This window comes from Pristis pectinata, chromosome 4 (assembly GCF_009764475.1).
Source record: "Pristis pectinata isolate sPriPec2 chromosome 4, sPriPec2.1.pri, whole genome shotgun sequence".
NCBI lineage: Eukaryota > Metazoa > Chordata > Chondrichthyes > Rhinopristiformes > Pristidae > Pristis > Pristis pectinata.
The window spans coordinates 94,946,135-94,964,446 of NC_067408.1; the positions used below are offsets into that span (position 1 = coordinate 94,946,135).

At 42.6% G+C, this 18,312-nt stretch overlaps 2 non-coding genes across 2 annotated transcripts; one reads left to right on the forward strand and one right to left on the reverse strand.

Moving 5' to 3' along the window:
* The first annotated feature begins 9,590 nt into the window (after positions 1 to 9,590).
* trnap-cgg (transfer RNA proline (anticodon CGG)) lies at positions 9,591 to 9,662 on the forward strand. Its single transcript has one exon. It is a non-coding gene; the product is annotated as a tRNA-Pro (tRNA).
* Positions 9,663 to 9,806: 144 nt separating this feature from the next.
* Positions 9,807 to 9,878, reverse strand: trnap-agg (transfer RNA proline (anticodon AGG)). Its single transcript has one exon. It is a non-coding gene; the product is annotated as a tRNA-Pro (tRNA).
* Between the last annotated feature and the right edge of the window lie 8,434 nt (positions 9,879 to 18,312).

The window sequence follows — 18,312 nt, forward strand, 5'->3', positions numbered from 1 at the left end:
ATACAAGAAGAAGTTAAGCAAACTGGTCTATGATCTCTGAGTTTAGAAAATTAAGAGTTGATCTCATTGAATTGTACAGGGGTTTGGTAGGATAAATGTAGGGTTCATGCTTCTAAAGCCAGGGTTCATATTCTCAAAAAAGGGATCAGCCATTCAGAACGGGAGCAAGAAGAAATTCCTTCACTCAGAGCATGGTGAATCTTTAAATTCTCTACCCAGGAGGGCCATGCAGGTACAGTTGCTGAGTATATTCAAAAAAGAGATTGATAGATTAGATATTCAGAGGATCAAGGGATGCACAATTAAAGCAGGAAAGAGGCACTGAGGTGAAGGATCAGCCATGATCTCATTGAATGGTGGTGAGCCAGGAGAGAACAAATCAGCTTCCAGCTTCTATTTCTGGGTGTCAGTGGAGATGGAAGAGTGAAGCAGGGAGTCACAGAGGGAAAATTCCCTTTGGAATGCTTAGAGGGGTGGCGCAGGTAAAATGTCTCCAGTAGTGGCATCTTGTAGAAGGCGATGAAGACTACAATGAATGATCCATTGAATGGGATGGAAAGTGTGGAGAAGGGTCCTATCTTTCCAGGCGGGAGGAGAGCAGACACACACGATACGGGACAGATGCATTTTAGCACACTGCTGACTGGCATAGAGGATTGAGGAAAAAGGAAGACATCCCAGAAAGGTGACATATAACGGTTGCAAGTAGCTGGAGAAACAAGGAGAATGGAACAAAGTTCTTACAAGCAGGAGAGAGGGGGAACAATTAGGACTGAAATAAGGACTTCCACATACACCTCAAAAGACAATATACCTTGGACCTATGTGTTTCCTTGATGGGATTAACTCAGATTTTCTCTTTCCCCACTTGTACCTGACCTGCTGGGCTTTTCCAGCACTCTACTATATTTCTGATTTACAGCAACAGCTATGCTGTTTCTCTCAGTTCCAGCACTCTTTTTTATTCTCACTCAACTCGCCCTATTTACACCTCCTCAAGACAGATTAGCTGCAATCAACCACCCTTCACCACACTCAGCTACCACCTCAATGACGTGTTCTCCATTTTCCTCAGGTCTCCACCCTATTGCAGACATTCCTGTTGTTCTCACCACCACCACCTTCCACACCCTAAACCATGCTGTTTTCCCACTTTATCCGGTTTTGATGAAAGGCCTTCAACCTGAAACATTAACTCTGTTTCCTTATCCATAGATATTGTCTGACCTCCTCAGTATTTCCAGTATTTTCTGCTTTTATTTCAGATTTCCTGTATCTGCTGTTTTTTTTCCAGCAATATCAAGTCTCCTAACAAAGCAAACTCACACATAGTACAAAACCACTCCACTCCCACTGCCTTTTGCACTCTCAAGGTTTTATATCCTTGGGTCAGGTGCTTTGTGTCAGCTGATTTGTGGCATCAACCTGATTGGCTGCAACCTGCACTGGTGCTTGCACTACAGGTATGGCCTCTCTCAATTTAAAAGGATTGTCGCGTAGAGAGCACAGTACTGCCCTCTGGTGATCTGTCTGTGAATCTGCAATGGCCTGTTCATCGCTGTTTTCCAGCCCAGCTGTATTGGGCCTATGCAACTATGTATACAGCTCAGCCTGGGTGTGGATTTAACCATATAGTTTATCTGCAAACTGCATGGAAAAGTTCTAAAGTAAAAACAAGTTGTTTTGAATTTTTTTTCATGTAAGTTAAAACTGCCAAACTTCCACCCACCTTAGAATCAGATATTGGATTCTGTTACTGGAAGGGTGCTCAGGAACTCTCTGGGTGACTCAGTCTCAAATAATTTCTGAAAATGACTGGGGCTCTGCGTACCTGGCGGGAAACTCTGAGTCGTTTAATTTTGGGTTTCCAGCTTGCCAGCTCTGAGTTACACACGTGCATGCAATGGTAGAGGGTCTGTGTGTTTGCAGACAGTGGTAGAATCTGTAGCTCAGCATGCAGTCTTGGAAGTCTGTGGGGATCTGTGCACTTACACATGGTGGTAGAGTCTGTGCATTGGCATGCAGCAGTGGGGGACAGTGTGAACACATGCAGTGGTGGGGATCTGTGCACTTGCATGTGGTGATGGGAAGGGGTTTGCTTGACTGCATGTGTTGGTTGGAGAACTGTGGAGTGACAAGCAGCAAAGGAGGTCTGTGCGCTCACGTGTGGTGGGCAGCTGTGCATTTTCCTGCAGCAGTGGGGATTGTGAGCTTTTACTTGGTGGGAATCTGTGAAATCGCATGCAGTGTTGGTGGTAGGTGTGCTCACATGCACCAGTGGGGAAAACGGGTGGCACATGTTATTTGTGGAACTGTGCACTCACACACAGTGGTTGGGGTATGTGCACTCAGGCGCAGCATTGGGGAACTGTGGGCTGGTGTGTGGCTCGGGTTCCTCTGCACTCACCTGTGGCAGTGGGAGTCAACCTGCTTGAACACGGCTGTAGGGGACTTCCACTTTCCTTCGTGAATTGATCTGATTCCCCTTCTTACTAGATCTGCTTCCCTCAACTTCTCAGCAAGTGCACTTCCCAAATCACAAAAGGCACTGCCACATGAAATGAATTTCCCGGGAGAAACTTCTGGTAAAAATTTTAAATTGGTGTCTGCAGTTCCTGACTCTTCACCACTAGATGCAATTTCTCCTCATCTGTCCTATCAAAACCCCTCATAACAGTAAACATCTCTGTAAAACATCTCTGGCGAGTGATTCACTTCCTGACATTCCAAGGCCTTTCCACTACCTACAAGGCACAAACAAGGAGCTTGATGGAAGACCTTCCACTTGCCAGATTGGATTCAGCATAAGACAGTGTCACAAGACACTGGGTACTTACTAAAACATGGAAATGAACCATTTCAAGATGGTGATAATTGATCCATTTGAGGACGTACCTAGTAAAGGTAGTGTGGTGCATTTGAATACGAGAAGACCTTTATTAAGGTCCCCGAACGGAGGGTGCTGAACAAAGTTAGAGCACGGATTGAGGGCTGGTTAACAGCTAGAAAATTGAGAAAGTTAAAAGTTTATTCTCAGGTTGACAGGCTGTGGCTCATGAGGCTGTGATCAGTGCTTGGGCCCCATCTATTCACAATCCACATTGACGGTTTGGCCGGGGAACCGAATGTTACATCAACAAGTTTGCTGAGATGTGAAACTAAGTGGGAATGTGAGTTTTACCTACCGGCAGGCCCAGCAGCAGTGGAGGAGCAGTAGCCACTGTTTAAAAAGGCAGGTACCAAGTGAGATTGAGGTTTATTTCCTACTGGCAGCAGGTGACAGAGCGACAATCATAGCAGGAGCAGCCACTCTGAGAGGGGCTATGTTGAAGTCAAAGTGTGGGCTTTGGTGAACGTTGGGCTTCAGTGAGGAAGATGAGCAGCATTAAGATAAAGTAAAATAAGGTCTTCCTTTGAATCTAATGTTACTAGAGGGGCAGTAATGGCAGGCAGTGGAGTGATACGCTCCTCCTGTGAGATGTGGGAGATATGGCCTCTCTGGGGAAAGCAACAGCAGCAAGATCAGTGGCGCCACAACTGGCTCGGTTGTACAGCAGGACTAGACAAGCAGTAGTGATGGAAGGGCGCAGACAGCCATTTCTGTGGCCGTGAGTGAGACTCCAGGATGATGTATTGCCTCCCTGGTGCCAGGATCAAGGATGTCTCTGAGCAACTACAGGACATTCTGAAAGGGGAGGGTGAGCAGCCAGAGACGGTGGTCCATACCAGTACCAACAACACAGGCAGGAAGAGAGGCAAGGTCCTGCAAAGGGGATTGAGGGAGTTAGGTTAGAAAGTTAAAAAACCTCCAGTATTATAATCTCGGGATTACTTCCTATATCACGTGCTAGCAAGGGAAGGAGTTGGAAGATAGTACCATTGAATGCCTGACTAAAGAGGAAGAAGGGCTTCAGATACCTGTATCATTGGACTCTCTTCCAGGGCAGGTGGGACCTGTACAAGAAGGACGGGTTACATCTAAACTGGAGGGGCACCAATATCCTTGCAGGTTTGCTAGTGTTGCTCAGAAGGGTTTAAACTAATGTGGCAGAGGGCTGTGGGAACCAGTGCAGTAGGTCAGTAGATGGTGTGATTGGGGAGAAGGTACAGGTTAAGTCAAGTAAGTCTAATAGGAAGAACAGTCAGTGCCAGGATAATGAGTATGACAGGAATAATGGTCTCAAGTGTCTTTATTTTAATGCAAGGAGTATAATGGGTACGACAGATAAGCTTAGAGCCTGGATTTTTACATGGAACTGTGATGTTGCCACCATTACAGAAACATGGTTGAGAGAAGGCAGGAACTGGCAGCTCAGGGTTTAGATGTTTCAGATGTGATAGGGTGGGACATAAAAGAGGTGAGGGGGTTGCTTTATTGATTATCACAGAATGTTACAGCTGAGCTTAGAGAGGACATCTTGAAGGGCTCATCCAATGAGGCCATAATAAGGAAGGTGCAATCATTATGCTCGAGGTTATACTATAAGCCTCCCAACAGCCAATGGGAGCTGGAGGAACAGGTATGCGGGCAGATCATGGAAAGCTGTAATAATGACAGGGTTGTTGTAGTGGGTGATTTTAACTTCCCATATTGACTGGGACTCCCTTAGTGCCAAGGGCTTAGATGGGGCAGAATTTGTTAGGTTCATCCAGGAAGGTGTCTTGAAACAATATGTAGATAGTCCAACCAGGGAAGGGGCCTGGCCAGGTGACTGAAGTTTCAGTGAAGGAACATTTTGTGAACAGTGAGTGACTATAATTCTGTAAGTTTTAAGATAGTTATGGATAAGGATAGGACTTGTGCTCGGGTGAAAGTGCTAAACTGGGGAAAGGCTACTTACAACAATATTAGGCAGGAACTAGAGAAAGTAGATTGGGAACGGCTGTTTGAGGGCAAATCTAGATCTGACATGTATGAGTCTTTTAAAGGCCAGTTGATTAGCATTCAGGACCAGCATGTTTCTGTGAGGATGAAAAGGTTCAGGACCTTGGATGACAAGAGATATTGCAAGTTCAGTCAAAAAGAAAAGGACAATGTGGAAAAGGGTGAAGTTATCCACTTAGGAGGAAACAAAACAGAAATGCTAAAATGGTTAGAAATTGGGAAATATAAATGTTCAGTGGGACCTGAGAATTCTTGTACTCGAGCTGTTGAAAGCAGAAACACTGGTGCAGAGTGCAATCAAGTAGAAGAATAAAGATTCTTATTGAAGAGCTTTGGTGAGACCATATTGGTGTATTGTGTACAAATGTAGTCTTTTTACCTTAACAAAAAAGGATATAGTTGCTGAAAAGGGGCTGTAGCAAAGATTTGTTGGATAAGTTCTTGGATGGTGTTACATACCAGCAACAATAGAAACACAATGAGCCATGTTTAAATGTTAGAATCTTTTTATCAATAACTACTTGTAATAATAAGAGAAATAAAAACGTTAGCTATCAAACACTGACCAAAATAACCCGAAGTGCGTGTGTGTGGCAAGTTCCCAAACCCCAAGTCTAAGAACAGTTCTTAAAGTTCAGTTCAGCAAGTCATGAAGCAAAACGATGAGCAAAGGCTTTTGAAAACCACGTTAGAATGTAGAGAGAATGTAGAGAGCAGGAGTTTACGAATTCCACAAGTTCCACGATGGAACCAATACGACGCCACACTCACCAAAGAACGCTGTTGCTTTTAGTTAGAGATATCTGCCACTCCGAGGGCGCTCAATACGTGGCCGCCCACAGATATACCTGATCCCTGGTACAGGTTACCGACAAGGTGGACTCCTCGGATTACTCCAAAAATCCATACATGGATTTGTAAAGTAACAGTCACAACGATTGTGCTTCACTGGTAGACACAGAGACTGGCAGTCAGTGCCACCAACTTTCCCGTCTCTCTCCCTCAGTCTGTGCAGTTGCCAGCACGTTAGTGAATCCGCCTTCAGACTCGTACATCATTCCAGTTATAGACGCTTAATCGCTCCCACTCGTAGCAGTCAGATAAAGCCACACGCACTACCGCACTACCATCCAGGTGCCTTAAAGCAGAGGTTTTCAACCTGTGGTCCGTGGACCCCTGGGGGTCCACGGCGGGTTGCCAGGGGGTCCGCGAGCAAGCCAAGAAAAAAATGGAAAAGCGACCTGTTACAAAGACGTAGTTTACTTGCTTGCTCCAGTTTTCCACTATTCAGAAAATTGGCCATATCTATTCTATCTGTTATAGGCGACAACCTTAGAGACTTAGACGGTGTTCCCTTCTGGTAAGCTGCTGCTTAATATTCGATTTGTGTAGTCAGAGTAGACAGTAGTGTTCACTACTCACTACTATTCTGTCGTGCACTGTAGTGTTAGCGAGACTGAGTGACGTTGCTGGTGTGCCTTAATAATATTGCTTACTTACCGTGCATTTACGCCACAGTGACGTCACTGTTAAACAAAAAGTGCACAAGCGTGTAAATTTTAGATTAGTTTTGATAATTTTGTTTTTCAGTAATAGTAATTAAACTGTCCAGCGTGTATTACTGAGTATGGAGAAATTTCTGAAGAGAAAAGCTGACCAGAAACCGGAAGATTCTGATGACGAGGGGGATAAGGGTGACCGAAGGAGAAAACAACGCAAGTACGATCCAGAATACATTTCATATGGCTTCATCGCAGTGGGAACGAATACGGACCAACCTCTCTGTGTTGTGTGTTTGCAAACACTGTCCAACGATGCAATGAAACCAGCAAAATTGATGCACCATTTAACAACAGTGCAGCCAGATATTGCCAGTAAGCCGAAGGAATATCTTGAGCGGCAAAAGGAGCTGTACCTCAAGCAGAAAGGCAAAATGACAGCCTGCGCCACTGTAAATGAGAAGGCTCTTCGTGCATCATATTTGGTAGCATTACGAATAGCACATTCTAGAAAGCCTCACGCAATTGGAGAAGAGCTTATACTACCTACAGCAGTAGATATGTGCGAAGTTGTACTGGGAAAAGAACCCAGTCAAAAACTGAAAGCCTGTCTGATAACACAGTAAGCAGAATTGGTGATATGGCGGAAGATATACAGAGCCAGCTGACAGCACGTCTTCAGCAAGTCAGATTTGCGATTCAGCTCGATGAAAGTACTGATGTTGCCAGTGCTGCGCGGTTGTTGGTTTATGTTCGATATTTCTGGGAAGGAGAGGCTTTGGATCATTTTTTGTTTTGCAAGGCGGCCCCAGGGCGTACAACCGGTGAAGAACTTTTCCATGTGCTTGACACTTTTTTTGTCCGATTGGCATTGGCGTGGACACAGTGTATTGGAGTATGCACGGATGGTGCTGCCGCAATGACGGGACGGAAGTCGGGTCTAGTCGCATGAGCGAAAGAAGTAGCTCCACATGTAGCAGCAACCCACTGCATGATTCACCGTGAGGCTTTGGCTGCAAAGGATATGGATGAAAATCTTGCGGATGTGTTTTCCACATGAATTAAAATCATTAACTTTATCAAAGCCAGGCCGCTCAATCATCATTTGTTTGAAGACATATGCCGTGAAATGGAAGCCGAGCATAAGCTTTTGTTGCTACATACAGAAGTCAGATGGCTGTCACGAGGCCGCGTTGTACAGCGCGTATATGAATTGTGAGATGAACTGCTCATTTTTCTAAATGAGCATAACGGATCAGTGGCACAGTTCTTGACAGATGAGACGTGGGTTGCCAGATTAGTTTATCTTGCAGATATTTTCAACATTTTTAACAGCTTAAATCTATCATTGCAAGAACCTGGCTCAAATGTTCTGAAAACGCATGACAAAATCAATGCCTTCCAGGAAAAACTCCGTATCTGGAAGGGAAGATGCGAGCGAGGCATCTATGATATGTTTCCATTGCTGGCTGACTTTCTGACAGTGAAAGAGACTAAGACAGAGGCCATTGCAAGCTCTGTTTTGAACCATATTCAACAGCTGTCATATTATTTCCATGAGTATTTCGGCGACGTTGAAACGAGCATGTTTGATTGGATTCGAAATCCATTTGAATGCATGCTGACTGATTTAACTGGACGCAAACAAGAAGAATTGGCTGAACTGTCATCTGACAGGACTTTGCGCTTGCAGTTCAACTGAATGTCACTGTTGTCGTTCTGGATAGCATGTTCCCAGGAGTATCCACTGCTGTCCAGCAAAGCTGTCAATGTTCTGTTACCATTTGCAACACTTACTTGTGCGAAATAGCATTTTCTGCAGTCACTGCCATGAAAACCAAATACAGATCAAGACGTAATATTGAGGATGACATACGCGTATGTTTGTCACACATACCACCATGTTTGGACAAACTCTGCAGTGCAAAACAGGCACAACCTTCACCTTGAACTGAAAGACACCGCTGGTAATAATTGGTGATTGAAATAGTCGAAATAGTCACTATTTCAATAGGGCCTATGTGCAGTAATTTAAGTGTTGTATGCATGAATTGTTTGATTTTGTGGGCTTTGTGATTTTGTGCAGTAATTCAAGTGTTGTATGCATGAATTGTTTGATTTTGTGGGCTTTGGGGGTCTGCCATCTAACAAGGACATATTCTGGGGGGCTGCAGCATGAAAAAGGTTGAAAACCACTGCCTTAAATGGACACTCACCAAAGAGCAACCTGGCTCGTAACAATGGCAAGTCTGATGGATGAGGAGAGATTGAGTAAATCTCTAGAGTTTGGAAGACTGGCTCATCCAAATGTACAGGGTAAATGTGATTGACAAGGTAGAAATGGAATGTTTCCCCTGGCTAACGAGCAGAGACCCAGGATTCACACTCTCACCATGAGAGGTAAGCCATTTGGCACTGAAAACAGAAAAACATTTCTTCACTCAAAGCGTGGAGAATCTTTGGGCTTTAAAGAAGATTCACCAGGCTGGTTAGGTCTGTGCTTATTTTCCCTGGATTCCCTAATGCAGGCAAGTTGGATGAGCTGCAGATGGGCAAAATGGACATGGTGGGCAGATGGGCCGGTTTCTGTGCTGTACATCTCTGCGGTTCTATGACTCATATGAACATGCAAATTAGGAACAGGAATTGGCTTCAAGCCTGTTCTGCTATTTAATAAGATCAGCATTGATTGTAATCTCAACTCTGCTTTTCCATTTTTATCTGATTGGACTTCAGGGTTTTGCAGCGGGTAGTTTCGGTTTGAGTGTTAGGGATTGAAGCGCAGCAAAATTCGATTCACACTTTGTTGCTGTGATTCTGCGATGATAAGATTGTCATAGCTGGCGAAGCCACTCGGCCACATTGTGCCGCCAAAGTCGCCGTACTATGCTCGGCCACTGGGCGGCGTCCGAGTGCCATTGTTGTAATACCGCGCGTCACCGCCTGGAGATGTTGCTCTGAGGCTGCAATGCTGCCGAGTGCCTCAGGGTGTCGCCGTGACGGCGTGGGCGAGGCCCTGCCGCGCTGCCGCCATCCAGGTTCCGCGCTGCCGATACCCCGCCGAAGCTGATTAATCGGAGCTGGGGCGCAGAATAAGGTTCCGGTCAGTCTCACAGCAAAGACTGAACGACAGAACAAACAATGCAGACACAACAATAAGGTGGAGCAGCTGGAGAAAGGGCTTGGCGGTGGTTAAGATGGCAGCTGGCTCGTTGGTCTAGGGGTATGATTCTCGCTTCGGGTGCGAGAGGTCCCGGGTTCAAATCCCGGACGAGCCCGATTTTATTTTCAAAAGGTGTTTTGAACATTTTAATTCATTTGTGCATGACGTTGTCGTTCTATCGCTGTCATTTTCTGCACTGATTCGTCCTTTTTATTCTGAAAAGCAAAAAAAGTGCGGCGGTGAAACTTGATATAAAATCGGGCTCGTCCGGGATTTGAACCCGGGACCTCTCGCACCCTAAGCGAGAATCATACCCCTAGACCAACGAGCCGTATGGTCAGCAGCCGAGCGTTACCCTTTAGAACAATAACACCCAGTCAGCGCTGCGCGATAGTATTACTATTTGCAAATTCAGTACCATTTTCAGTATTGCAAATGTCAATTATTAGCAATTCTCATTCGTATTATTGATCCTCACAATGTGCATCCAGTTCAAAATCATTGACTTTATTCTTGCAAATGTTTACTTATTAAATATACTGTAGCATTATTCCTCAAGTAGTCCATTTTATTCTGAATATTTTACACAGCCTTCATGATAGTTCATGGTAACAAGCGATCCTTTTAAATTGTTATTTTGTATATCTGGCATGTCATGTGCAGAACCCATTTCTATGTTTAAAAGATTACAAAACGAATCACTAGGAAACGTCCAGCTGTGCAGTTACATTTTCCTGGTTACAGTTTGCATATTCTGCAACACGAGTTGAGGCAAAATTGTGTATGTAAGTACCTCACTAGCCAACCATGCTAATTATCAGCACATAACACTCAGTAACCTTCTCTCTGCTTGTCCAGTTAGAACCATCTTCCTTTTTGAAGAATTTAGGCAGCCGTTTATGGATTACAGCTCGGCATTCAACACTGTCATCCCCTCAGTATTAATCACCAAGCTTCAAAACCTGGGCCTCCCTACTTCCCTCTGCAACTAGACCCTTGACTTGCTTACCGGGAGACCACAGTCAGTGCAGGTTGGTAATAACATCTCCACTTCACTGATAACACAGGCACACTTCAAGGATGTGTGATTAGCCCATTGTTCCACTTTCTCTACACTCATGACTGTGTGGCTAAGCACAGCTCAAATGCCATCTATAAATTTGCAGATGACACCACTGTTGTTGGTAAAATTTCACATGGTGACGAGGAGACATACAGGAGTGAGATAGTTTGGCTGGTTGAGTGGTGTCACAATAACAACCTCGCACTCAATGTCAGCAAGACCAAGGAATTGATTGTGGACTTCAGGAAGGGGAAGTCGGGAGAACACACACTAGTCTTCATTGAGGGGTCAGCAGTGGAAAGGATGAGCAGCTTCAAGTTCCTGGACATCTACATCTCAGAGGATTTATCCTGGGCCCAACATAAAGAAGGCATGCCAGTGACATCTTCAAGAAGCAGTGTCTCAAGAGGGTGGCATCCATCACTAAGGACCCTCACCATCTGGGACGTGCCCTCTTCTCATTACTACCCTCGGGAAGGAGATACAGGAGCCTGAAGACTCACACTCAGCGATTTAGGAACAGCTTCTTCCCTTCTGCCATCAGATTTCTGAATGGTTCATGAACCCATGAACACTAACTTGTTATTCCTTTTTTTTGCAATATTTATTTTGTAATGTGTAGTGATTTTTATGTCTTTGCACTGTACTGCTGCCACAAAACAACAAATTTCACGTCATATATGTCTGATAGTAAACTTGATTCTGATTCCCTGTGTTAGCTCAGCTCCTCCCAGTATTATCGAGGAGCTGGAGTGCTTGTCAGTCTCCAATAATGCCAGAGTACTGGAGTATGGTGGAGCATGAGATTTTCATATGAGAGTTAATTGACCTGAAACAGTAACTCTGATTATCTTGCCACAAATGCTGCCTGACTTGCTGAATATTTCTAGGATTTTCTGTTTTAATTTAGCTTTCCCGCATCCATAGTTCTTTGCTTTTGTAATCACTTATCTCTACATTTGTCTCAGAATGAGGATGACCCTGAGATGGCAAGAGTTCTCGAACCATTGTGTTCTTCGTACTGATAGCTCTCTGACAGTGGTGCACAATGGTGCAAAGCAGGGGATTTCAGCTTTATCACTCAGAGTCTCTAATTCAGAATGATTTGATGGGAACTGAGAACTGATGAAGTAGAGACTGCAGAGCTGGGATATGCTGTTGAAGTGAATTTGTTAAAGCTATGTATACTGATAATGGAAGTGCTTGCCGTTGGTTTATCTATGTATTAGTATTAACCCTTGCTTTATTGAATATTGCAGCTGTGCAGCTTAGTACCTGAAGGCTTAAAGTTGGCATTGATTCAGTTGGCAGCACCCTCATCTCCAAGTCAAAAGTTGTGTTCCACTCCAGAGAAATAAGCTCCAAAATCCACATACTCTGAAGGAAGTGTTGCAATGTTGAAAGGTGCAGTCCTTCAAAGCAGAGTTAACCCAAAGCCTGATCTCCCCTTTCAAAGACAAATAAAAAAATCTCATGGCTATTTTGCTTAAATGCAGGTTATTTTTTATCTTCATTGTCCTAGACAATACTTGGACTTCTGTCACCTCACAAAAATATATTACCTGATCATCATCACATTTGTGTGTGTATCGGGGGGGGGGGGGGGATTGTTGTTTGCAAACTACCTGTTGCAATTGCTTTCTTTTCCCACGTACAACACTATGTTGCTTCCTAGACCTTAATATTTGTGTTCTAAGCACTTTTTCAACAAATACAGCTATTGTACCGAGCCTGTGGCTCAGGATTGAACATTCGTGTAGAGTTAAGATAGTCTGAGAATTCTTTAAAAGACTATGATGGTCCAGGTGTCACTCTTTAAAGGTATACCACGATATTGTCCTGTAGACGGGACTGCCAAATTGGATGTCTCCCTATGACTCTGATAGTTAGAGCTGCAATGTGTACCCTATTCCATCTATAGACAAGCCTGCTGAACTCCTGGCTGAGTATGGCAGACTAACTCTGCAGTAAACTGTGCACCACTCAATCCTCATGGGCATGTATGGAGGTCACATGGTTAGGCCTCTCTCTCTCTCTCTCTCTCTCGCTCTCTCTCTCTCTCTTTCTCTCTCTCTCTCACACACACACACACACACACACTCACACACACACACACACACACAGAGGAATCACTTCCTTTGTTTCACAGACAATAGAAACCACTGATGGCATCACTTGGCTGTGTGCTATCCTGAGATGGGGAGTGGCCTCACATCTACCTCCACCCCAACAAAGGATATCACAGAAAAACATCATCTGGGTTTCAATGTCAATCATCTGGAAAGAAGTGGGAGTTTAATAAATTTGAAAATATTTAAAAACTAAGCAATAATTAGGCTCAGCTCTCATTTTTGTTTCATTCTTTGCTCAAAGTACCTCTGACTTATTGAGAAACAATTACATGGGCATATAGTCATCAGGTCTGGCTATTGTTACATACCAGCAACAAAAGAAACACACCGAGTCATGTATAAGTGTTAGAAACTATTTTATCAATAACTACTTCTGATAGTAAGAAAAATAAAAGTAAAAATGTTAGAATGTTAAAAGTAAAAATGTTAGATATTAAACATTAACCCCCAAAACTAAACTCAAAGTGTGTGTGTGTGGCAAATTCCCAAACTCCAAGTCCAGGAATAGTTCTCAAAGTTCAGTTCAGCAAGCCATAAGGTGAAACGTGAGCAAAGGCTTTTGCAAAACCACAGTTGACTGAAGAGAAAATGTAGAGAGAGAATAGAGATATTATGAAATCCAAATGTTCCACAATGGAACCCATACGACACCTCAGTCACTGATGATCTCCACTGCTTTACTCCAAAGAAAGGCATTCGAGAGGTGGCCGTCCACAGAAATACCTGTCTCCTTCTACAGGTTAATGACAAAGTGGACTCCACTGGATTATTCCAAAAATCCATACGTGGATTGTAGTGACAGACAAAGTTATCGTTTTTCAGCCATCGATACAGAGACCAGCAGTCAGTGTCTCTCTTTCTCCTCCCTCTCCTTCTGACTCTGACTGAACCAAAATGTCAGCACGTCATTATCTCCTGTTGTTGTCATAATAACGCCACACACACACACACACACACACACACACACACACACACACACACAACTGTACTATGTCTTAAAGGGACATTCACCAAATAGCAATGTAATCCGTAACACTATGCAAACCTTTCTCTCCACAGATGCTGCTCAACCCACTGAGTTCCTGTTTTTTGCTTTTGAATGAACATGCTGGTTTCCATCTGAACATTTCATCAGGAGTTGCTGAATAGTAATTAAAACTGGGTGCCGGCCATTCTTTATACCCTGCTCCAGCCTGGGGGTGCTGAAGATTCTTGTAGCATCCAAACCTTCCTTGTGCTGAAGTTGCTGGCTGACTCAGAATGAAATTCAGAACCTGATGAGATTACAAGACAGGCTAAACTCAGACCCATTGACAAGATAATAGATTAATCATGGCTTTTTCAAAACATTTTCATTTATTTTCTCCTTTGTAAAGAATTTTCCAATATTTAATTGGAGAAGCTCTTCCTGTAACTGAACCTCAGTTTCAAAATTACATTATTTAGGAAATATGGTTCCATTATTATAAACAACATTAACTTAAACAACAAACGTAACATTGTTTGGACTCAAGGTGAAATTTATTTAATTGCTATTGGACAAGGTGAGCAGAACATATCAGTAATTCTGATATATCTTTCCTGAAAATTTCAGTTTCCTTGAAATAATCAGAACCAACAGTGAATTGTACATTGTTGAGGGTACTGCTTTTCAATGAGGCATTAGTTATGATTCTGATTGTTCAGATGAACATCTAAAAAATCTTATTAGTGTATAGTGAAGAGCAATAAATTTCTCCATTAAAAATATTGTATTTACAAGGAAAGTGAAATAAAATGAGCTATCAATCATCAGTAAAACAGGTACAATAAATATAATAAAGTAAAAAATGTAAAATGTATTTAAAATTTAAAGTAACTTTTAAAGGTCACTGAATGACCACAGAGGATCAACGTGAATTTGTGAAAAATATGTTGTAATCTGATACAGCTATTTTGTTTTGAAAGAGAAAGAGAGCATATATGTCCTTAGAACATTGGGTAAAATTCCGTATCAGAAATTAGATGGGAAAATCACAGCCCATTGTATAAGTACAAATTATAATATTAAGCTAAATATGAGTAAGTATGTATCACATGATGAGAGTTTCAGTATTAAAATGAAAGTTTCTTGCCACATTTACAGTATAGGTCTAATTGCAAGAAAATGCAAGCCAAATTTTCCCTCGCTCTTCAACAATGACCCATTACATCCAAAGTCGTAGGGTTCACTTAACGTAGACCGACTAGGGCAATGTGCAAGTAATGTGTCTAGGGTAACTAAGTAAAGGCTAAAGCTATTTATCCTTTTTAGATGGCTTGTAGCTGAACGCGACGCACTACGGAAGAATGACACGGAGGCAGGGAGTGCCGAACTCAGAATCTTTACTCCAACTCCCAAAGCGCGCCAAAACTCTCTACCCAAGCGCCCACGCGACCCGCAGGGCGGACGTAACGTCAGAACATTCCCAGAAGGTCCACCCCGAATGGGTAGTTCAAAACGCGCTTCTGTGCCTGCGGCTCCCGACGGCGGTTCGAGTTCCGCGTGTGCAGGCCGCCACAAGATAGGATTATAAATATTTCATGCCTACTGACATGCTAGCTTCCATGTGCGCCATCTAGAGGAAGTTAGATATGACGATCTCAATAATACAAATGTAATTAGATGTAGTAGATAAGACAAGAGGAGCACTGTGTTTGGCTAAAGAGAAAGTCACTAAGTATTATCCTGTGTATCCCCACTAATGTTGGCACCAGTATTAGAATTAAAAGTTCAGCAAAAAAAGTTCATATATATCTTACTGCATTTCCTCCACAAATGAAACCAATCGCTTTGCAGAAAACAGATGACCACCAGGCTTTTTGTAAGGAAATGGAACATTTCAACAATAGAAATACCAGCTCATCAGAGATAATTAATTGTAACAATCAAAAAAAATTGGACATTTTTTAGCCAGAGATTGCCATCATTTGAACATGGTATGGTATAGTAATGACACAGAGGGAGACCATTCAGAGATCGAGTCTGAGGCAGCTCCTTGTGGAGCAACCCAATCAGTTCCAATTCCCCACTTCTCCAGAGCCCTGTGAATTATTTTTCCCCATGTCCATCCAATTCTCTTTTGAAAGCCCTGATTGATTCTGCTTTCAGCATCCTTAGAAGCATATATTTTATTACATTTTATTCTTCTTACCAAAGTGCAGACATCACATTTTCCCACATTACTGTCCATCTGCTGCCCTATTTCCAACTCACTTGAAGTCTATATTCCATTACAGGATTTCTGTGTCCTCCTCATCACTCACTTTCCCTCCTAACATATTATTAGCAAACTTAGTCTTCTTATCTGTCATTAAAAAATATTGATTAACTGAGGCTCAGTGCTGATCCCTGTGGTATCCCAACAGTAACAGTCTGTCAAGCTGCAAACCCCATTGTCTTCATATTGATCATATCACCAGTTCTGCAGGAATAAAATACGAATCATTAACTGCAGTTTGCAAAAACTATTCTGGTTCAGCTGACTGAGTGTTTCACATATTGCTGAATGCATCTGTTAGGGTCAGTGGTCACATCAGAGCTAAACAGTTGCATTTATTTAAGAAATCACCCAGAGCATGTATACAAGTATATTAATAATCCTTCATTTTTCAGTGGAGACACAAGAACCTGCAGATGCTGGAATCTGAAGCAACAATCTGCTAGAGAAACTCAGCAGGTTGAGCAGCATCTGTGGGAGGAAAGGAATTGTTGACGTTTCAGGTCAAAACCCTGCATCAGGACTGACAGGACATTGACAATTCCTTTTCTCCCACAGATGCTGCTCAACCCGCTGAGTTCCTCCGGCACATTGTTTGTTGCTTCATTTTTCAGTGATTCCAACCCAGTGAGCCCTTCTTTTATCTAACAACCCTTTTTTGAAATTCTTGATGTGCCATATTGATTAGTTCTCCCTTACCTACCCTGGTAGTTACATCCTTAAAAAACTGTATTAGATTCATCAGGTATTATTTTCCATTGTAAAATCATGTTGATCCTGCCTTGCCCAGTTTACTTGTCCTAGTGATAGATTCCAGCATTTTACTGCCAATGATGTTTCTCTTCCTATCTTTTACTCCCACCAGTGTTGCATTTACCGCTTTCAACTTGCCAGGACTGCACTAGAGTCAAGAGAACTTGGAAGGTCAACACTGATACCTTCCAAGTTCTCTTTTTTTTTCAGGGTGCCAGGATCCAGGTTTTAAGCTCCAGGGGATTTGTTCAGTTTTAGTCCCCTTAATTTTCTATTATTTCCTCCTTAATGATACTAATTACTTTAAGTTACTTTAATTAGAATTTCCTTTCCCCTCCAGCCCCCAACCTCAGCCCCTACCATTTATTATCTTCTGGAATGAAGATCAATGCAGAGTACTTATTTAATGACTCAACCATTTCTTCATTCCCCTCTACAATTTCTCATATCATTATGTCTATGACACCTACATTTACCTTTGATACTCTTTTTTTTGCATAGTTGTAGATTTTTTTTATTTCTAAACAGGGCAGTGTTAACTAGTTTTGGATCCCATTTTTCATCATATAAGCTGCAACTACAAGCAGCAGAATGACTGTTTATGTGCATAGTAGTGAAAACAGATACTCAAACCCTTGACAGAAAATTTTTACAGGAGTATCTACTTTTGAACCATTTGTGAAATTTCATTTGGTATTATTATGTTTTTATTTGAAGATAATTGGTTACATTAAAATTATGAATCATCCTGATTAAATTAAAAATAGTTAGATTAGGCCTTCTGGATTGAGCCTTTTTCAAATTTGAGCAGTAAATGTGTTCTTGTTTAATGAATTCAACTTATTGGGAAGACTTGTACAGCCAGGTATCATTACCCCCATCTCATGCCTGCTTTGCTATCAACTGCTAAATGAATCAAGTAATCAAAGTAGAATTTGATGACACAAACTTTAAGTGAAATCCTATCTATTGCCAATTTTTAATTTCAAAGTGGAACAAAAAGTTAATAAATGTTCAAGATTTCTGCTATGAATACCTGGCAAAGGTGTAATGAAATGCTCTGTGACATATGGTGGTATTGTCTTTCTAGCTTTATGGGGCTTTTTAAGATCTTTATGAGGTTCCCTTTTGACTTTTTAAGAATAAACCATAGAACCATAGAACCATACAGCACAAAACAGGCCCTTCAGCCCACCATGTTGTGCTGTCCATCAGACCACCCTCACACTACCTAACCCCTTCCTCCCGCATATCCCTCTATCTCACATTCCTCCATATGCCTATCCAACAAGCTCTTGAACCTGTTCAATGTATCTGCCTCCACCACCACCCCAAGCAGTGCATTCCATGCACCAACCACTCTTTGGGTGAAAAACCTCCCTCTGACATCTCCCCTGAACCTCACACCCATAACCTTAAAGCCATGACCTCTCGTCTTGAGCATTGGTGCCCTGGGAAGGAGGCACTGACTGTCTACTCTATCTATTCCTCTCAATATTTTATATACCTCTATCATGTCTCCTCTCATCCTCCTCCTTTCCAGTGAATAAAGCCCTAGCACCTTAAGCCTCTCCTCAT